The 22,230-nt window shown below is 40.3% G+C and overlaps 2 long non-coding RNA genes across 2 annotated transcripts in view; one reads left to right on the top strand and one right to left on the bottom strand.

The window, feature by feature from the left end:
• Nucleotides 1-14,704, top strand: part of LOC119499901 — a 28,381-nt gene extending 13,677 nt beyond the window's left edge. Inside the window, exons 3-5 of the long non-coding RNA XR_005209484.1 lie at nucleotides 832-1,013; nucleotides 9,408-9,515; nucleotides 14,273-14,704. This is a non-coding gene — a long non-coding RNA (uncharacterized LOC119499901). The remainder of the gene's footprint in view (nucleotides 1-831; nucleotides 1,014-9,407; nucleotides 9,516-14,272) is intronic.
• On the bottom strand, nucleotides 10,848-11,748 carry LOC119499931. Its single transcript, XR_005209490.1, has 3 exons — nucleotides 11,472-11,748; nucleotides 11,147-11,182; nucleotides 10,848-11,014 (listed from the first exon to the last, which is right to left on the bottom strand). It is a non-coding gene; the product is annotated as an uncharacterized LOC119499931 (long non-coding RNA).
• Nucleotides 14,705-22,230: the final 7,526 nt, after the last annotated feature.

Below are 22,230 nucleotides of genomic sequence, written 5' to 3'. Positions count from 1 at the left end.
CCAAGTAAACCAAAAACTGATGTGGAGAATAATTCTAATTTAAGATCATGGTGATCAATGAGGCAGGCAGAGTTTCATTTAAATAATTAAACATATGGTTCTATTTTTCACTTTTAGATGGTTAAATTATGTTACAAATAGGCCTACCAGTAGGCTAGAGTTTAATTTTTGGCATATTCAAACAAGACAGTTTCATTTAAAATATATATATACATACTGTTACTGTAACTGGTGCATTCTGGGCAGATTTAATTATTTTTTTGTCTCATAATCAAGGTCAATATGTTAGCTATATTATAAGCAGGTTAAGAAGCTATGCGCACATTAAAAATAAATCTTGATTTCATTCTGTTTGCCATCAATGTCCTACATGTTTGCTAAATAAAAGGGTTACGTTTGTTTCCTACTCCCTACTGTGATGTCTCTACATTCACTTTTCTTTCACCTTTACTTGCCTCACCCTCATGCAATGCTGCCTCTCACCATTGGGAGGAGCAATGTCTTTTCTTTTGACCTCGTAAAACACATGCTCCTTGATTTCAAGTCTTAACAGAGTTGCCACACAGCTGTCCACAATATGATTACCGATAATGCATGCAGGTGGTGTGCACTGTTGTACTTTGAGACAGGAACAGCTCAGTGTCATCACCTATTGTGATTGGGCAACAATAACATTTGAACCGACTCCGCTGCTTATTATAATCTATATAGACAAGTCTCATATTGTATCTTATATGAATTTTCATTGGAATTAAAATGTAAAGCAAACCCGAAGGTCACACACGTGTTCTTATCTTGCTCTTTCTTCTTTTCAATCTTTTGTGTGTTTAGGAAGAAGGAGGCAGAAGGAGAGAAAGGCTCGATCCAGTGAAAGACGGCAGACAGTGAAGGAGGTGATGGAGGAGGAGAGCGATATTTGTGACTCTCTAGCCTGATTAAGACCACTCCAGTCTGGGTGGTGCTACTTCACACCAGCAGCAGTGGCCTTCAACGGAAGAGGGAGGACTGGAGTGGTATGTGTGTGTGTGTGAAGAGGTGGAGGAGGGTAGAAGGAGGGATTCCCTTTAATTGCAATCATTCTGGCAGCACTGCAGGGATCTACATGCCATGCATACAATTAGAGGAGAGGAGACAGCATGCTATTGGTCCTGCTTTCTTTCCTTGATACCATGACTAAACACACACACACAGTTGAAGATGTACTTAGTGATGCAAATTTTAAGCACTTTCCTTAATCGATCTTTGGTAACACTAACGAGCAATTAATCGACTAATCGTGATTTAAAAAAAACCATCAAAATTGTGCGTATACCAAACAATACTAAAGGCATTTTTTTTCCTCAAGCAAAGCCTTATTTCCACAGCAACATATTGTATATTCTCTGACAGCATTGCATAGCCTATGAAACATATAAAGATAGAGGCCTAGATATATTAAACACATTGAATATATATGAATATCAGATTACATACGGAGCGCACTCATAAAAATAATCTCCGCTTTACATCTCCGCCTAGTTTCAAGAGGAAGATGCTCAAAAACAACTAAATGTAACGCTGCAACAAGAGAAAACAACCTAACAAATATCTCAGACTCAGTGTTCTGATATCTGCCTGTTCTTGTTGTTGTTGATGTTGTTAAATTGCTGCTCGACCGCCCCGTTAATACAGGAGCGTGCCAGGGAGGAAACGTTTTTTGACCGCAGTTGTGAATGTTGTTTTTGAAAAATTAAATGCCAAAAAATATGGCTTGAAGCAGAATATTTTGTTAGATAAAAACATGTGAATTTTGGAAAATATTACGTCTATCTTTTTTCAAGAAATTTCAACTTATGGACTTTGGACTGAGACAATTAAAGAGAATGAGCGTTGTGTCGAGAAAGAGAGAAGGTGGATTTACGCAATGTTTCTGTAAAATTATTAATAATAATAATTTAAATTTCAACTGTACAGCCCTGGAACACACCTGCTCAGATGGTGGGCTATGAGATGAGATGTTGCCGGTATGCAGACGTATTGACGTGCAAGCTTTGCCGGTCCGGAGAATTTCCCCGTGTTGACTTTCCACCAGTCTGTCGGTTAAGTATCCCGTAAAAAGTTCTCAACCGCCGTTTCCATGCTGCCAGCTAGAGCCATGGCGGAGGCCTGATGCATGGCTGCAGCTCCCGACGCTGTTGACTTAGCGTCTCTGTCGAGCGCATCACCTTCAGCATGTGGGTTCGCCGTGGCCAAATAACCTCCACCGCCTCTCCCAGCGCCCTCTGGTTGTGAATGCGAGTCATTAAAACATGCTTTGAAAATACTCCATTCTACTGATATCTAGAATGTAACTACATGTTTTATATTTCAGATCTTTATTTGATAGTAAATCGATTAAATTTCACATGCTTGATCAAATTCTTAGCGTAGATTAATTGTTAACATCCCCACTTCTAAACAATGCTTGTAACTGTTTCTTAATATACAGTAATTGTTTGGGCTCTTTGTCTGAGAGGACTGAGTCCTAGCTTGATCACATCTGTGTATGTTGTGTATCAGCGCCGCGTTGTCGGTAGCATCTTGATTTGTGTGTGTGTGTGTGTTTGTATACATGCTTCCCGTGTGCTGCCGAGGTTAATTGAGACACACAGCTCATCTCTGCCCTGATGAGGGTCACAGCACAGAGGCAAATCTGCATCGCATTAATCTAACCCCAATTTATGCTGCCACACACTGTCAGTCGCAACCCTGCCCCCCAATTACACACACACACACACACACACACTCACACTCGTACGCACTCACACATACCCATTAATTTAGCCCCCAATTTGTGTTGTCTTCAGCTGCTGTGATGCATGGCACACGCTCTTGGATTCACAATCACAAATGCATATAACCACAACTCACACACCAAACACTTTCTCACAAAGGCAACAGCAGCTCACGCAGAGTTGATGTCATTTACTGTTGATGTCGGCACTGTGTGATCTCCGAGGTGAAGTGCAGAATCAAATCAACTATAGAAAGCAAAAATCCCCAAATATCTACCTTGCTAGCACACACCTTTCCTAGCAACACACCCACACACACACACACAATATCTCACATCCATGTGGCCTATTATTCCTGCATAAGTTCCTCGCAGAACGCTGGCCTGACAGAAGCTAAACCCTGCAGCACCCAGAGAAGGAAAGGCAAATTAACCAGCTTCACTCCAACACTGAGGGACCATTAAAGTCGAAACGCCTGATCTCCCTGGCCGGTTTTTCCTCTCCATCCTCTCCCTCGTTCCTCTCTCGTTTCCTCACTCTCCAGCTGGAAAGGTTAACCGTGAGAGGCTCTCAGAGACACTCCAGCAGACACACAAGTGATCTTTCCTTTAATTGGCTTTTCCACTCCCCTTCTCCTCCTCTCTTTTCCCTAGCAGGTCAGCACCGTCCACTGCAGGGCCCGACAGAGGAAACACACACACACACACACACACATATATGCACACACAAGACACAGAGGCAGTCAGGCTGAACTGAGGACTTGATGCATTGGGCAAGGATTGTGTGTGTGTCTGTGTCTGTACACCTTTTAAATATCTCCATCCGACCAGTCAATCTGTCGTTAGTAGTACAGGAGTAGCGGTGCTGTGTAATTGAGCTATCTGGCTCTCGGGCCTCCATGATGTCCTCATCCATGAAGCAGCTGACACCGCAGCGCTGCTCCTCACTGTCACACAGCGAGGGCACACAGGAAATTCATAAGGAGAACACTGACAGGTGTGGAGCCATTATCAACCATAGCACAGTGTAGTTTTCATCAGCATTGAAACCTACAAAGTCCTCCCAAAAGTGAATTTCCCAAAATTAATTATTATTTTTTTTAGTTGGAAATCGAGGTATGCAATTTTGAAAAGCTACTCTCAGAGAAACATTAGGCTCTGTCAGAATGATAAAAGAGACGCATGTATTCTGGCGCCATGAATGCTATTGTTTCAGGGCTGAATTTGAGTCCAAGCTGAACTTCTGCCACTGAAAATCCAATCCTGTAACATCTCATCACATCTGGAAAAAATACTTAATTGTGTTCCTCTAAACTCAATCTGGCAGCTAGCAGATCTAGATAGGAGAAAGAGAATCACAGTGTGAAATGAGCTGCACGCTACGCTGACTTACCCATGGTAGCCTAGAATCAGAGCAAGATGACTAGACAAGGCCGTTCACACGATTGCACCCTGGACTCAGTTACGCCGACTATTCTGCTTCATCTCGCTCTACGCGCCGGGCCTCGCCACAGCTATTATCCACACGGTGCAGTGTGTGAGAGGACATCATTACCAGCTGTCTGCAGAGCTGCCTCCTGCCCCCCGTATCTCTGCTGACACCATCCTATCTAACGGCCCCGTCCGAGGAGAACCAGAGCAAGGCCGGCAACTGAGAACAGCCTCATTCCCACCTGTCACAGACACAGATAGGACACCGAGATAGCTGCAGCCTGCTGGTGGCTTTGTAGCCTCCGTTAGGGTGATAATGGAGTGAGGCTCATGACTCATCAAGTCAGAAGTTCAGATGCTCAGTCCCCATCTCAGTCACAAGACTTCCTGAGATACATTTAATCACAGCAGTTCTGAAGCAGAGCCACTCTGGTGTATAGATAGGGCAGATCCAGGGTTTACACTAGACCTTTTTTTTTACGTTAATATTCCCGAACAACTACCAGACATATGTTTTAAATAGCCATATAATAACCTACATTTTACGTAAAATGAAAATAAGTTAAATGAAGTAGCCGTCTAAGAAATAAAATAATAGGCTGGTCGGTCCGATTTCCACGTTTGTGAAATTCAAAATAGTGTGTGTGGCTCGTAGGGCTGTTGCCTACTGAATAGTTTGAAGCTTCATTCATAATGTTGACATTCAAATTATTACTAATACCTTACCAAAACATTGCGTGCAGTCCACTTTCTCTTCCCCTCTCTGTCTCTCTCTTGCACATGCACTCACAGCGAGCATGGCGCCGCGCTCCTCGTCTCTGTAATCGTCTCAGTCCGAAGTCCAAAAGTCAAAATTTATTGAAGAAACATAGCCTTAAACAAAACAATCACTACTGAGGAGCGAGGAGATATTCACCGAATTTGACAAAAAGTGTATTGGACTTAGGAGCACAGCGGAACAGAGGCATTTAAACGTTTGTAAATTATAAGTTTGTATTTAAGTTGTCTTGGCAAAATATCTTATATTAGGATATTTAATTAATTTATTGATTTATTTTTGTATATTTCCCAATGGACATTTTTGCAAAGATCACGCTCAATATCTGTAGCACGCTTTTTTTTATCTTTAATGTTGGATGTGTGTCTGGCCTCTCCGGTCCAGCTTTCGCCACGGGGCCGCATGTTTCCACCCGGCGCCACGCACATCGGCTGTGACCCCTCTGTCCTCCGCACGGCGATTGCCTCATTTACGTTATGGTTCCCTAAAAACATTGGTTTTAAATCCAAATTGCTGCCAAATAAGCGCTTTTGCTTTTAGCTTTGACACCAAATCCTCCGCCATTGTCTTGACCGTCAACTCTCTCTCGTCCCGTTTGTGAAATCTGACTCCTGCTACTCTGAGCTGAGACTCCGTACGAAGCAGACACTTTCAGTTTGTAGCGTCAGTCGTCCCACGATATATTGATAACACGCCGCATCGACGTGAAAATGAACTAAATGGGTTTTAAAAAAGCAAAACAACAAAAATGGTTCATGTAGTCGGTGTATGCCGGAACACCGTTTAACACAGGTAACAAAGACTACTGCGGCAAGCCTAGTGCTAGATTAAAAATGAAGGGACACCAAAGTGATAACAGTTCATCCTGAGGGGAATATGTATGTGTGTACCAAATTTCATGGCAATCCAGCCAATAATTGTTGAGACTTTTCACTCAAAACCACAAATGTGAAATTCGTGGTGGCGCCGAAGGAAGAAGTCAGGGGATCTCTAAGGTCATTAGGATACATCATCTAGGAACCACGAATGTCCGTGCCAATCTATTCTGTAGATTTTGAGATATTTCACATGGTAAAACGAAAACTTTGACCTGCTGCGTGTGTTAAAGGAAATGTCAGGGATTCATCCTTGGGGTACCATTAACGTCTGGACCAAATTTCATGGTAATCCATCTTGTAGTTGTTGGGATATTTCAGTTTGGATCAAAGTGGTGGTTATTTTTGTGATTTAGCTGAACTGACCCTTTAAGGGCCAGCGTTCTGTAAACACCAGTGAACTGTAAGTTATGGAGGCCATTATATAAATTACATGTAGGAAACTGCAGCAGTAAAATACAGCAAGAGTTAGATTTCAAGTTTATTTTTCACATGTGAATAACACATATGAGAGGTTTGTGAGCTTGCCTCGGAAAACAGTGATTGTGATGCGGTGTTTTTGATGGGGCTCTGTGATGTGCTGCAGTCTGACTGTGTTTGAAAGCCGACTTTTCTACGAGGTGGACATGTGACAGCAGGTGGGCAACTACACAAGAGCAACAGGCGCTAAAAGGAAATGGACTTTGAGGTTGTCATGGTAATGAGAGCGTTATGACCCAAACAGTCCCTGGGCTATTACCCCAACCCACGCTGCTGCCCGTCTCCTGACCCCCTCCGCCTTCCCCCAACACACACACACACACACACACACACACACACGCACCTCCCTTCACACTCGCTGAGGTGTGGGTGCTTGCGTTGAGGTCAACTGGACCAGATCTTTTTTGAATCTCTGCCATCACACCCACCCACCATGCTGTGTCCTTTTTTTCTTTTAAGTCTCTCACACACACACACACACAGACAATGGTGCAAGGCGCTCTGTCTGACACAGGACAGGAAATAAGTGTTTATGTGGACGAGGCGCCCCTTCCTGTGCGCTCCCGGAGGGCCACCACCCCCCTAATCCAGGCTCAATGTGCGCTTCTGGATTTCACCTCCCCTCAAAAACACTAACTCTGGATATAATTCTCTCCGAAAGCTCTTTTTCTCTCTTCACTTCTTGCTTCTCTCACACTTGATTTTTTCTTTTTCTGTCTCTTTTTCAAGGATTATTGAATTGTGTCACTCCCTCCCTCGTTCTCTCTGCTTTTACTGGCTGTGGGAAACAATGGAGTTTTGTTGGTGGATTTTACCTTTATTGGCACTTTCACATTCATTTTTTCTCCAGATGACCCAATAAATATGTTCACATTAGGGGTTTCAACTGGCAGCACAGGGCTCCAGCTCTGCAGTAGGTCACTGGTGGAGTAGACAGAACTGTGTGTATCAAAGCCAAACAGAGACGCAGCAGAAACCGGAGAGGCTGTTTAGACCTGTGAGATGTTGACTTGTTACCATTGCATTCTGTGTGTGTTAGAGTGTGTGTTAGAGTGTGTGTGTGTCTGTGTGTGTGTGCGCAAGGACAAGGGTCTGGTCTGTGCTCCCTGTTTGCTTAAGGTGGCATGAGTCAGCTTGACTCAAAAACAGGAGCCTGTTTTCGTGTGGCTTGCCAACTGCCTGTCTGACATTTAGCTAGCTTTTTCTCTCACACATTCACACACACAAGCACACACTCAGAGTCTCACACACACACACACACTCACGTAGCCGCAAGTCAACATCACTCTACAGAGCAAAACTGCCCCTTGGCTCTCCATCGACTCAATGCTCATTTTCTGAGCTCATGTTTCCACCAAAAGTAATAACAAGTAAATACATTCTGTTTAGATACACATTTTTTTTTATATGGAACCAGGATTTTCAAGTACCAAAGTAAAGAGTACGGTCAGGATGAGACTTACCGAAGGTGTGGGATGTAAATATAGGTGGCTGGATGCTGCTGGGAATGGGGAACAGTTGTGATGGTGAAACGTGTTTGATGGGTCAAAGGCACATTTGGTGGCTGGTGCAGGATGGGAGAGAGCTGAGAGTTTGGGCTGATGTGGGGGTGTGGGATCAGGGATGGGAGGATATGGATGTGTTAGGGGGGGAGAGTTTCCCTGTCTCCTCCTCCCCTGTGCCCCTCCGAGCCACGTTGATGTGGTTATGAGCTGCCAGAGGGGTTTGGCTGAAGGCCTGAAGTTGCATAACCATGCCCTTAAACCAGTGGGGTGCCATGCCTTTCCTCCTCTCTGTCTCTCTCTCTCTTCTCTTTAGTTTTATCACCTCAGCTTTTAATCTCTTCCTGTTGATACAGTTCTCGCAGCAATCATTGCTTTTTATCTTTTCACTTGTTAATCTATTCATCCCTATGTCAGATGGAGCATCCATCAGGTATTATTCTGAGGGTTGACGGTTTCATTAAAGGTGATTTTATCTTATGATGATTCATTAATGTCATTAACAACAACAATTCAACATGGCAGTTAGAGGAAAGGAAATTAATTTGAGGCAGTTAAAGTTCTCTAGCTTTTGAACTTCACACATTAAATGATACAAAAAACATTGCGCAAATAAATAAACATGTTTTACTTTTTAGTACATGTTGCCATTAAAGCACAACCTACTCAATCTGTCCTACACCTCGAAGCAAAATGTATGTATTAATTATAAAGCTAGAGCCTAGAGGCTTTTAAATACAAAGTTGTTATAGGCGGATATTTCACAGACTCCTTTTTAAAAAAACGTTTTTACGTAAGGTTATATATGATGGTATGTTGGCACAGTTTAGGCCAACACATTGATTAAGAAACTTTGTACAAAAACAAAGGGGGTGCAATAAAGCAAAATGTGAGTAGTGAGGATGGAAAATATTTTTTTTCATGTTCATTTGTAAGAAAGTCTACAAAAATAAACTTTTATCGCTTTTATACTTTTGTAAAATATCAAAATAAAATTTTAAATCCTATAGAGCTCAATATTTCAAAATGTATCTCCTCCTAGTGTTTAAACTAGACACTGCAAGCTCCACTATAATAGATAGTGTTATCACTTTTAACGATTTTATATTGATTTTTTAAATTATTTTGTAGTTTTTCTCATTTCCAACACCATTCCAACTTCCATACCTTTATTTATATCTCAGGCCAGACTGACTCCATACTAAGACACTTCGGGCCCTATTTAAACTAAATCTATAGCGCATGGTCTAAAGTGCATGGTGCAAGTGCATTTAGGGCGGGTCCAACTCTACTTTTGCTGGTTAAACGGCGCATAATCTGGGCGCAAAGTAAGGCTCAAGGGGCAAATTATATTTAGTCCGTTAATTAATCATAGGTGTGTTTTGGGCGTAACAGGAATCAAACAAATCAGTGTCATCTCCCATTTCCTTCAAAAGCCAGGTGCGCCTGTACCGGGTGCATTTTCTATTTAAAAGGCATATTCGGCAAATTGTAGAAGTGAGCTGGAAACTGCAACAATCAAATGAAATGATTTAAATATTTGAATGATTGTGCGTCTGTAATATGATTCTTGTGTCTACATCCTCCAGAAAACACTTGAGGAGCAGCTGGAGAACCACATGGAGGCTCATCAGAAGCAGGTCAGCCGCCTCTGAGGAAAGATATAAGACAAGCAGAGGATGCTGGACGAACTCAGTGTAAGGAAACACCAGAAAAGCAAAATATTGTCTTGATACTTTGATTATTGTTTCAGTAAGTATAGTATGTCATCAAAAATGTTAGAAAAAAAATCTCTTTGTATAATATGTAATCAATGTCACAATATAGTATAGTATAAAAAGTGTCAAAACAAATGTCATAGTATAGTATGCCATACAAATATTGTAGTATAGTATTCCATAAAAGTCATAAAAATGCCATAAAAATATCATAGTATTAGTATGCCTTAAGAGTCAGAAAAAATATGATAGTATAGAATGCCATGAAAATGCCATAAAAAATCATAATATAGTATGCCATAAAAGAGTAATACAAAATGTCATTAAAATGACCAAAGTATAGAATGCCATAAAAATATCATATATAGTTTAGTATGTCATAAAAGTTCATAATATAGTATGTCATAAAACTGTCATAAGAAATATCATAGTATAGTATGCCATGATGAGTATTAGACCATGATTGTTTTTCATCAAATTTTTCAACATACTATAGCATGACTTTTTTTTCCATGACATTTTTAGACATACTATAGTATGACTTATTTTTCATGTTATTTTTATACATAGTATAGTGACTTTCTTTCCATTTAATTTTTCGTCATATTATACCACGACTTTCTTTCATGACATTTTTCAACATACTGTAGTATGACTTGTTTTTTGCATGACATTTTTCGACATACTCTATGACTTTTTTCCATGACATATTTTCGATATACTATACTATGACTTTTTTTCATGATATTTTTAGACATACTTTAGTGACTTTTTTTCAAAAAAAATTTCAACATACTATACTATGATTTTTTTTTCATGACATTTTCGACATATTATACTATGACCTTTTTTCATGATATTTTTTGACATTCTACAGTATAAAATTGTTTTTCCATGAATTTTTTTGACAGACTATAATAAGACTTTTTTGATGACAATTTCGACATACTACAGTATAAAATTGTTTTTATAAGCCATCTCAACCTAATCTCAACATGGCCGCCGGGTCACAAACTTTCTCATTTTACAGCTAAACAGTACACTGCAAGATGATTCTGAAAACATTTGAGGCGAGAAATAGGCATTACAGTAACATAATATTTGATCAGCGCTGCTTAGTTTGACTGTTTGGTTGGAGTTCGCGAGTGATTGACAGCCGGCCCACCAGATCAGCTCTGACTGCTTGTTTTCCTCCGGTCTGTGAAATTTTGCAGATGCCGTTAGGAGTACCGAAGGGCACAAAGACACATGATTTTTTTCAGGTTACCTGTTTCATACTACTACTACTGTCAGGATATAGCGATCGTTTTATAAAAATAACTTTTTTTTAAATAATATTTGCTCCAATCTCGCCTACTTCTGCTTTAATGGTGTTTCCTTACTGTTTGAGTTCGTCCAGCATCAATCTCATCTTGGAGGCGGCTGAGCTGCTTCTGATGAGCCTCCCTGTGTTTCTCCAGCTGCTCCTCAAGCATTTTCTGGAGGACAGAGACACAAAAAAGAAAAAAACACATTAGAGACACACAATCATTCAAATAGAAAATCACTTGACTGTTGCAGTTCCCAGCTCTGTACAGACAGCAGTGTTTGTCAGGTCCACCTCTCCTCACTTTGATGTCCTCGTCTCCATCCAGTCTGTCTTTTCTCTGAGAAACAACAAAGAAGAGAAATGAGCTCCTTAAATGGGCTGTAATTTCAGCTTCAGGTATTCTGAAGTTCTGGACATCAGAGACAATGATATTGTCAGGAAGTGTCAATCACACTGAATAATGTCTGAATGTCCATGTCTACTACAGACCATATCCTTTTATTTCATGAATTTTCATTAAGTTTTAACGAAGCTAAAGAGGCCACTGAATTTAAAATATGTTGTATGCTTTCATTATTCAACAACATTAAACACAACGCAGCTGGTAATGAGAGAAAATATCCTACCTCAGAGCTTCAGCACAGAGAAGATGTTGTCTCAGTTGGTCTGTATAACGTTCCTCTTCTTCCCAGATGTTGTCCAGGCATCATGAGGCTGCATTTCTAAAACTGTGTGACAAATAAAAGCACCTGTCTTAACATGCAACAACTGACAAAGCAGAAATCATACAACAATAAGACAATTTTATATAATTTAGAGTTATATTTATAGTTAGCATTGACAATAGAGGGAGACTGGGAGCTTGAGCGGACGCCACCTGATCCTAGTGCGTGTAGTTTCTCCTGTTTTTATATGGATGGATGGATATATATGGATGGATATATACAGTATGTATATGTATATATACTGTATATATCCATCCATCCATCCAATACTCCAATACTGTCTTCTGAACAAGTGTGGCTGTCTGTGCCCCCCGTAAATTACGCCCTTGAATGTATTATTGGTTTGGATATAAGGTCTCTCTGGATAATGTTGTTTTACTAGTGTTTACATTGACATTTAATGTAATTTTTTTGTGTCCCCCCCATTAACATTTACTCAGAGTACATTTTAACTGACCTACTTTTGTAGTTTTATTTAAGTACACTTTTACACAAATCATTTTACTTTTGAGTAAAATATCTTTAAAGTAACAGTACTTTTACAGAGTAACATATAATACTCTAGTACTCTTTCCCTTTTCGCGTTTTTTAAATTTGAACCAGTGTTCTTTAGCTTCTTCTCAGGTTTGTATAGCATCAGTTTGTCACATTTTACTCCCTCCAGGACGGTGCAAATGTGAAGTCCTCAACGACTTCCTCTGGCTTCATGTCACTCCATTTGGCAGTGGGCTATCACCAAGCTTCTTAGTTGAATGTGAAAACAAGCCGAGCAAATTAGCACTGATTAATTATCCATTATCAAAATAAATTATAATGTCAGTTTCATGAGTTTTACTGTTTTTACAAGGCCTCGGGTGAGTCATCAGGGCAAAAATACAAGACATAAAGCAGCAGCCAAACCGGAGGAATACTCCTAGCTAGTGGAGAGCCAGCCAACATTTAGGCAGTGCTTTACTGTCGTAGTGCCAGCCACTGGGTATCTGGCATGTCCCACCCACATAGATGAAAGCCAACTCTTAAGTGGCAGTGTCTGCTCTGTATGCACCTCCCCTGTCTGACACAGGAGCTATGCACTAAGAGAGAGAGAGAGAGGAGTGCCAATACTGTGACAGAGCTGATTGGTGTGTGCGTGCGTGTTTGCTAACATGGCATTCATTATGTATTCAGTCAGGAGTTATATCTCCCCATTTTTCAATTTCTCCCTTTTTATTGTTTGCCTTTCTCTCCCTTTATGCTGAATTCACAAGCAGCTGGGATGGATAAAGCATTTTAATGATCCCTAACTGATTTCTCCATTTGCTTTAAACTTGCCTTTAAGTTGAGGCAAGGATAAAGTGTGGTTGAAATTTGCACGAGTGGTTGTGGCCGGTGGAGTGGGAATGGGTTATTATCCTTCAGTTCAGTTACATCGTCTCGGCCCTGCTCTCTAGAGTCTCTCTCATTCAGTGCACCATGGTTTGCTTTATCTAAAACTCAGCAGTGATAATATTTATAAACCTACGGATATAGATAACGGTTACTTGCTACTGTCAAAAACATTATATAATAATAAAACATAATTTAATGGTTTTTCATATTGTTCGAGACTCTGATACAGAAGCAAATAAACCTCAGGCCTCGACTTCTGCAGGGAAATGACCCAAACTGACCCCAGATCAGCACCTCAGATTGATCAGGTAATGCCCGCTGCACTGCAGTTATGCATAACCATTAAATCAAATGACTTTCCTCTGTCTGAGAGGGAGATCTTCCAGGTGATTCATCAGTGATTCATTATCTAACTGATGCTCTCACTGCAGAGGGATCTAGCTCGCAGATTAATCTATCTGTCATCGTCGTATAAGGAAGATATATGGTCATTGTTCAACAGAGCAGGGATGAAGTAAGGGAGCGGGTTTGTATCAGCACCGGACATAGACATTTGTAATGAGAACATCACTCCAAGATCATATTGGGAGTCAGGGGCTACTGTGCTTCTGTACTATTATATAGATATTTAGCACAAATCCTCTCTTTCTAAAGCAGAGCTCCAGCTGCTGAAGAAAGCTTTCCCTTGTCTCGTCTCTCTCACACACTTACTGACGTCAAAACGCATATCAGATGGTCTGGGATACGTTTTAAAGGCTCACACATGCAAATGGTCATCTATCCTCCGCCCAGGCTGTGTTCCACCCACTCTCACTGCTCGGGCCTAACTGCTCGGCTGCTCCTGCTGCTTCCGTGAGACCGAAGCAGAAACAAATGTCTCAGTCCTGCCAACTCTTGTGTGTATGTGTGTTTGCGCGAGTGTGCATGTGTGCGAGTGTGTATACCATGGAAGCCCACTGGGCTGTGGTTCCCTCAGTAGTCCTGCAGCGGCAGTAACTCGATACAGTACACACACATTTTTGTTGCTGATCCAAGCTTGTCTGCTTGCCATGATTTTGGTTCAGTTCAACTTGTTGTAAAACACTGCTGCGCAGTGTGCACTGTTAAAGAGGAGAACATGTGATCGGCATCTAATGAACACAATGTGCCATGTTGTGAAAGATGGTTATATGCAATTTAATGAAGCTGATTTGTTGCTTTAGACTTAGCATTTTAACGGCTCTAAATCAGATCTTAATGCAGCTTTTTTCTGAGCGTTTCAGCTGAAGATATTATCTGAACACCAGCTAATCTCCTAATCTAATAACGCCTTTCTTTCTTTCTCTCTTTCTCAGTCTCCCTGCCCCCCCAGCCTCTTCATCGCCTCTCATGTAGGAAGAAAAGATGTTTCTTTGTAAGGACTCACTGGCACTACTTCCACTGACTCACGCAGCTGCCCCAATAGAGCTCTCCTCCCTCTGATTTACAGCCAGTAGTGGTATTATAGGTTTCTAGTTGTTTTCCAGAGTTATTTACTGGCACTTTCAATCCATCGGCCTGTGTTTCTGCAATTTGTGGAGAGATGTTTTTACTGTTTTAACCCTGATATTTGGATTTGCTACCCATCCAGAAGAAGGCTCAGGCTGCTATGTCCTCTCGCCTGTTTTGTTGGTTGCTGGTTCCTAAAATTACGACTTTATTCTCGTAATATTACGACTTTTTTCTTGTTAAGTTACATTTCGTAATAGAACATTTACTCTTTGGCCCTCACTGCATTAGACTTATATACTATAAACTGAGTTACCTTCATCACAATGCTCAAATGTTTTGCGGCTCCAGACAGATTGTTTTGTTTTTTTTTGCTTAAAATGGCTCTTTAGATAGTAAAGGTTGCTGACCCCTGAACTAGAAGGCTAGTATAGCTCTAGCCAAGGGGTACATCGACAAGTATTAAATGACGAGCGGGACCTGCCATTAGGAAACGGTTTATGGCGGAGTAACAGGAGCGGCATATCACTCCAGGAAAACAACACAGGTGTCACTAATACCAATAACTATGGCTGTGTCCCAGTGAGACTGGCAGTAAATCATCAATGCACATTACCTGGATCCTGAAATCAAAGCAGCTAAATGTAATTCAACCATCATTAATGTAATTATTTACACCTGTTCTTCTCCTGCTGTCACACCTCAACATGTCTTCCTTAAAGGCCTATAGATGGTTATTTTTAGGTAAACGTTACATTTACAGTCACACTGTGGCCACACTGACATAAATCGGTGTTCTTGCCAACATATCTCATCAAGGTAGATGTTATTTTCGCCCAAAACGGCAGATTTGTAGGTACTTAGGGTTCAACAGTCAAGTTGACGGTTGGTTGGTTGTTGCTGATGAGAAGCTACAACCGGAAGTCTTCTACTCTTTCTTCTTCGTTGGTGTTTAATGGCTGTTGGCAACAACAACAACTTCTTGGTGCATTACCGCCACCTACTGGTATGAAGTGTGGATCAGTATTCTAATTGTTCACTAGTTTTACTACTAAGGAAAATAAAAATAGTAACAACTATAAAAAAATTGTTTTTATATATAATTGATGGTAAGTTTGGGTGAGCCTCAGGAAGAAGAAAGCAGCCGTTTTAGTCAAGTTTGTCTGACTTGCAGAGGTGGTAGGAGCTCTGGCTGTTTGTGGCCACCTGGTGGCTGCATCAGAGCAGTTACACCAACAATCTATTGATTTGCAAAATTATGTTTTAAAGGGACTGTTTGTAAGAATCAGAAATGCTCGGGCTTGTGCTCGCTCTAAATAGACATGAACGAGCATTGCTCAACACAGTGAGGTGACACACGTCAGCTAAAACCACAATATCACTCTATATTTCACCTGCTTGGCAGTAATGTTAGCTGACCAGACGAAGGTCTCTCCATGAATCAATGCTGATCCTAGTGTTGGCTTTTCCTGCTTCAGCCTCCCGACCGCGGTCGGAGGGAACAGGAAAGACACCGGAGTTTTGGTCGGAGACGATAACGTTTCTCGCTGCGGAGCCCCGTCACTTCACAAGACACTTGAAACCTCTGTTGGTCTGGAGGAGCTGCAGCAGTTATTTCTGCACAAACGTCCACAGTACATTTACTAGATATTCTCAGAGCCATGAAGCCTTCTGCAGTGTGTAGTGTGCGCGCATGCACATGAGGTGGAGCGAGCTGAGTGAAGGCAAGCAGGCAGAGGAGCAGAGACTCTAGACCTGGAGACCAAAGCTACGGTCTCCCCCTCGTCTTCCGGCCGCAGCCAACACTGCTTTGCAAGACGGGCTTCACTAGATATAACTTTGCGGTTTTGGTGCTTCCGTGTAGTTTGTGTTGGAGTCTTGGCTGAACAGCGTAGCCACACGCAAGTGCGCATATGTGAGCGCTCATGGGACACCGACCCGGGTGATTTATACGTGTAAGAAGTTACAAACAGTCCCTTTAAATTGACAAACATCATATGTATGATTCATGGCGCAATTCAAACGGGATAAAAAAAAAAATGTATTACTCTCCGTTGACGAACATTCATATTTTTCCCGAAGTAAGGTCCCATAGGGTTTACCGGAAGGGGCGGGACTTAGGCTCTCTATTGCATTTGGACAGGAAGTGAAACAAAATGGGCGGGGCAGCATAAGGTGAATAGCATGGAGCTCTTCATCACTATTCATTGTGTTTATTACTATTTCAATGTTTTGGGGATATTAATGTTATTTGTAACATGGCTATATGGAAATAAAGTGTTTTGAAGTAAAACTCACAGTAAACAGACAACATGTAAACCGTAAACACGGCCAAAACATGAAGAGCGCCTCAGTATGTATTTATAAATTGTATCATAAATGTTGTATTTTAGGGTATTTTCATCAAATTTACAGACCCAGTTGTAGTAAAGAGTGGGAGAAGACATTCAGTTTCATCATTATCTATGGGATCTTTGTTATAATGGTGATATTGCCTTTGAAATTAAGATTTTATATATGCGAGGATATTAATCTTATTTTCTCTTTATTGCATCTCCATTGTAATCTCCATGGTAATTAGAGCTGTGAAAACTGGCCAAAAATGACCTTCAAATATTCATTCTAAAAAAACATACAGTAGGTTTGAACTATTCATATATTTATCTTTGTTTCACTATTTAATATTAATTTTCATATTTGAATATCTGTTTTTTTTACTATTCTTACTATATTAACATTTTGAATATTAATTGACGGCCCTAATGGTGATATGGTTTAGTTTACTTAGAATGTATTCCTATTCCCTATCTCCTTACCTTTCAAAAGAGACCACATATATGCATATAAGCCTTATGGTTGAGGAGCTATTCCTGATACATTTTTGGTAGTTATCTCCTCTGTTTTTTCTGAGGGATATGGCTAGGGCTTAATAGGTTAAAAGAAAGAATAGCATTAGTACCATACCCGTAAAGAGTTAAGTTGATTTCACTGCAATGTTCTTTGACTTGAATTGAAAAATAATCTTCTCTTAGAGTGGATATTCAATACCTAGTAGGAGATCTGGACCGCAGCTTAGACTACTTTTGTATTCTTTAATAGACAGTTAAGTTATGGCCCAATTTCTAACCAAAGTCTTATTAAAATAACTGTGGTTTAAGTCTCTGTGCATAAGCATGTGAGCCTAAATGTTGATGTTGAATGTGAAGGTGTTGATGTCTCATATGAATATACGTAACTCCACAATAAGAGCTGGAATGTGTTGCGTCTCTACATATGAAACCAGTAAGTGACTCTGGATGTGAATCCAAGTTGTGTTTGGTGCATCAGATGATCTGTTGATGTATGATGCAAACCTGTAAAAACTATAATTTTGAACCTTATATATAAATCAAAATGTAACCAATTTTAAAGAACTCTACGTGCATAACAGTGTGCAGGCACATGAGCCACAGTAACAGATAATGGTCTCTCTAAGAAGAAAGATTTTGCTGTGTGATTTAGGTTAGATTGAAAACAAAGTCCATTTTATGCTTCATTGCTCCTTATGAAGATTTAAGAACGGTACACTTCAGAAAAATGTCCTCCCTCTCTGCACATTTCTTCTGGTTGGATGATTATAAAAGATTTGAACTGTATTTTAGAAAGAGAACTTTTTTTGTGCCAGAATTAATTTGTAGAGCTTGAGTGGAGACATTTGCTTCAGCGTTTTGTGTAATAATGAATCATTCTTTGTGACGTGTTGTTTCACCTTTGCATTTTGTGAAGTGTGTGGCACTTCATTAGAATAATCAATCAATTAAATAATCAATGTGTAAACTTGGAGACAAATTAAAGTGTTTTCAAGAGATTCATGTATGCTTGAGCACTAATGAGTTCATCTGAAGGCCATTGTTTGAGAGCCGCTGGGTGAAAGAACAAGGTAGAAATATTCAAGTTTGCAGTCGAATGTAGTGTTCTTTTCTCTGCGTTTGGCAAAGTCAAACTCTCACACACCGTCAGCCACCGAGCAGTGCATTTGTACCATAATTGCCATTCAGAATCATCACAAATTATGTTGCCAAAACACTGATATGAAAGGCACTGATGTGAATGGATCGCAAAGGATGCAGACTATTTGAAATTGTAATAGAAGTCCCTTGAGAACACTTTAACAATAACCCCTATAGATGTAGCCACACATGAAGGTTACATGGTTGTCGCCTCATACAATAGTCACATCAGAAATGTATCAGGCATATTGTATGAGTTCTTGTGTCTGTTGTGGCATTCCTTTGACCCAAAATTAATAATAAATCGAGTATTTCCTGGGTGTCTTTGTGACTTCAGTGGAGGAGGGTAGAGCTGTGTTTGGTGGGAGCCAAGGGCGAGCGGCTTGTCATGTCAGGGGTATTAATTTATGATTTCCATCCCAGCTTATGACCTCCTCACCTCCATTAGAATGCAGCCTTTGTAATTTCATGGTTAATATTCAATAGCCACTTGTCCCCTGTGCCCGCTTTGTGCATGTGAAATTTTCTGGAGGGGTGTGTGTATCATTTTTGATTTGTTGAGTTTGTGTATGTGTGTGTTTGCGCATGTGTGCGTACATGGAAAAGGAAACGAGGGTCGACTTCAGCACGGCTTCCTGCAAAACAGTTGCAGATGTCCAGAGATGTCCTCTGAGTCTGTATTCCCACTGAGGGGCTTGAATTGCCTCTCTGTCTAACCTGAGTCATTTGCCTCCCTCATACACGCAATTTTCTTTTTTCTCTCTCTCTACATGAATGCAGGCTCACACATAAACATACAGTAGCTGACCCTTATACCGGCCTACAGACCCTCCTATCAGTGAACTCTACACACAGTCTGCAAGAGGCAGAGGTCGGGCAACATTTCACACCCAGCGGACAGCACACACGTGTACACAGAAGCGCTGAAGACAGGAATTGTTTTCATGAGACCTCACATGCTGGCCACTTTCAAGATAGAAAGAGAATGAAAGGGGAGGAAAGATTAAGGCAGAAGAAGAAGAAGAAAATCTCAAACAGTAAAAGTCCCCTGCATTTCTCCACACATTGATGTATTGGCCTGAACACGCATTCCTACTGAACGACTTTGGCAAGCCTTTAAAAAAACACATTAAAGGGCTCTGTTCTGCATGAGCCCAGTTGTTGCTCTGTTTTCTCCCTTTTTCCCCGTTTTCTCTCCGCTCCGCTCCGCGCAGCTCAGCTCAGCTCAGCTCACAGACAGCTAATCTGGTGGGGTTATGGGAAAAACTGCAGATGCTAAAAGATGATTGTGACAATATATTAAGGGAGAAATAATTAAACAAAGTATGGAACAGATGAGTAAAAAACACCGTTAAAAATGGGAGAAAATTGCCCTGATATATTGTAGATCCACTGCTTCTACCACATGGTACACATACAGTACACTCTAAAGGCTGCCTCAACATTTTATCCTAAATCTACGTTGAATTCTATGTTTAGTTTGTTTTATATCTTAATTAGTCTGACGTCCCCTACAGCACTATAAGATGAGCTCAAATACTTCATCAACACCACCTTTCAATTCCAAATGTGTTCTTACTATTGAAAGACATTTTATAAGTTATTAATCACTATTAATTATAGAAATGTGGATATTGTTAAAATATTTTGCATTCATACCACTAAGTTACCACTTACAGCTGTCCATACATCACTTTTAGCTAATGAGTTACACTTATCTGCTTGCTGACAAGGTGTGTGGTGTTAAATGTGTTACAACTTACCAGTGGTGGAATGTAACCAAGTACATTTACTCAAGTATAATTTTTTGTTTAGTTTAAGACTTCATCCAAACTCAAATCAAGTGAAAAGCATATGTCATGTATGGAGGTAAAGAAATGACAACAAAAGAGCAGCCATGAAAGCTGATCTCTCCAGCTCACCGCTGATAAATACATTTGAATTTGTGCACACAGAAAACGTAGAATAAGTAGATGAATTTGAGAATGATAATAAAGTGTATTCTTTCCTTGTTTGTAGTGGACACATTTCTTGCTTTCATAATATTTATGTAAGTGTGCCAATAAGTGTTTGTCAAATGTTTAAATACAGTTTAAGCTGCATCTTGAATTTCGATAATTCAACATTGTCCAGGTGATGAACAAGACATTGTTGTTATTAGATTCATTTCATAGCAGACATGTTTTAAACAGGTTAGACTACAGTACAAGAGGAGTATTTATGTAACCATAATGCAATAAAGCCATAATGTAATAAGCTTGGCGCCTATGTGAACATGAAGAAAGAATGATACATGTAGCCTGGAGTTCACATTGTTTATTCAGTATTAAACTAAGAGATTTTAATGTGACTTCCAGGACAGCAATTCAAATTGACATAAAATGGGGGGGTAGTGTAAACAAAATGACATTATAGTGGACTACAGTCTAGAAACAATTCAGCTGGGCTAGGATAACTTTCAGAGTACAAGCAGAGGTGGCCAGCCCTTTAAATCAAAATCCAAATTACATCTCATAAAAAGATAATAAATCCATGAAAGTCAACAGTTAGACATTTCTGTAGTCAAGTTAATTCTAACAAAAATACTGATAATACTGAGTATGGACAACAATGAAAGTAAACGTGTTTTCTTCCAGTATTGCTGTAATAGCTTGACTGAGTACGAGGGGAGTATTTGGAGATGATATGATGAGCTGTCTGGTACAGACACAACATCAAATCCACATCTCCAAACCAACTCTACAATCCAGAGAAATGTGTTTATCTGGGGACTTTCTACATCCAGACAGCGTTCTCCATCTCCAGACCAAACAATCATTGTTTTCTATCCCTCCAGACTGCCTCCATTCTCCACCAATTGTGAGGCACTTCTCAGTATCGACATAAAGTAGTATTTAATGATCTGTCATAAAGTATTATTCCAACATCATCAAATAAAACTCAAATGATGTGTTCACTGTTTTTCATCCCAGGCCTTATTAAAATGTTTTTTCACATGATTTATGTTGCATAAGCTGTGGTATTGACAGAATTACCACTCTGCTACGCTTCTCACGGCATTTTACAGTCCAACAGGAGCTCTTCAGGTGAAGATACTTTTGGAAACCAGGAACCTCACAGGAGGGTCAGACATGTTTTTATGATCTACTGCCAAAAAGAGATTTGCAAAGCCATGCTGTCCGTCACAAGTAGGTTCTTGTTGACTTTATTCCTCCAGTTACATCTGTGCTGGATTCAGGAATTTGGGCAAAATGAAATGAATTCAATATAATAGAAAGCAACAGACCACGGATTAGCCTGAGCTTCCCATTTATGAAAACTGGATTTGTTTTGGTCTTGAAGGCCTAAACGCTTGCCCTTTGGACTGTGGTTGGGACCAGTGAGAATCTGCAGCAGAGTAAGAATCTTGAAACTTGAGCTAGAGTGAGTAAGTCATGAATGATGGGAAACAACATGTCAGCTGGGTTGCGGTAATAAACAGTGAACCTATTGTTTTAGGTAGGAAACATATGTTAACATGCATTCATATTCCTGCTGGCTTTCAAGGGATAATTTGGGTGTTTTGAAGTGGGGTTGTGTGAGGTACTCAGTCGACACGCCTCCAGTTTGGAGAAGCAGACAGGAGTTACTGCACGGATGCAAAGCAATGTAGTGCTGTGGACGGGGCGGCAGCAAAACAGATTTTAGACACCTAAAGAAAGCCTCACCTAAAATATATTTAGAGTATTTTTGCCGGTTTACCTTGCCGTGAGACAGCTATAAAGTCTGAAGCTGTTATCTATGCTCTCGTCAAAGCAACCAGACTCCAATAAAAAAAAAAAAAACGTAATTTTATC

Source organism: Sebastes umbrosus, chromosome 1, assembly GCF_015220745.1.
Source record: "Sebastes umbrosus isolate fSebUmb1 chromosome 1, fSebUmb1.pri, whole genome shotgun sequence".
In the NCBI taxonomy this organism is placed as follows: Eukaryota; Metazoa; Chordata; class Actinopteri; order Perciformes; family Sebastidae; genus Sebastes; species Sebastes umbrosus.
This window is presented reverse-complemented; position numbering and strand designations above follow the sequence as displayed.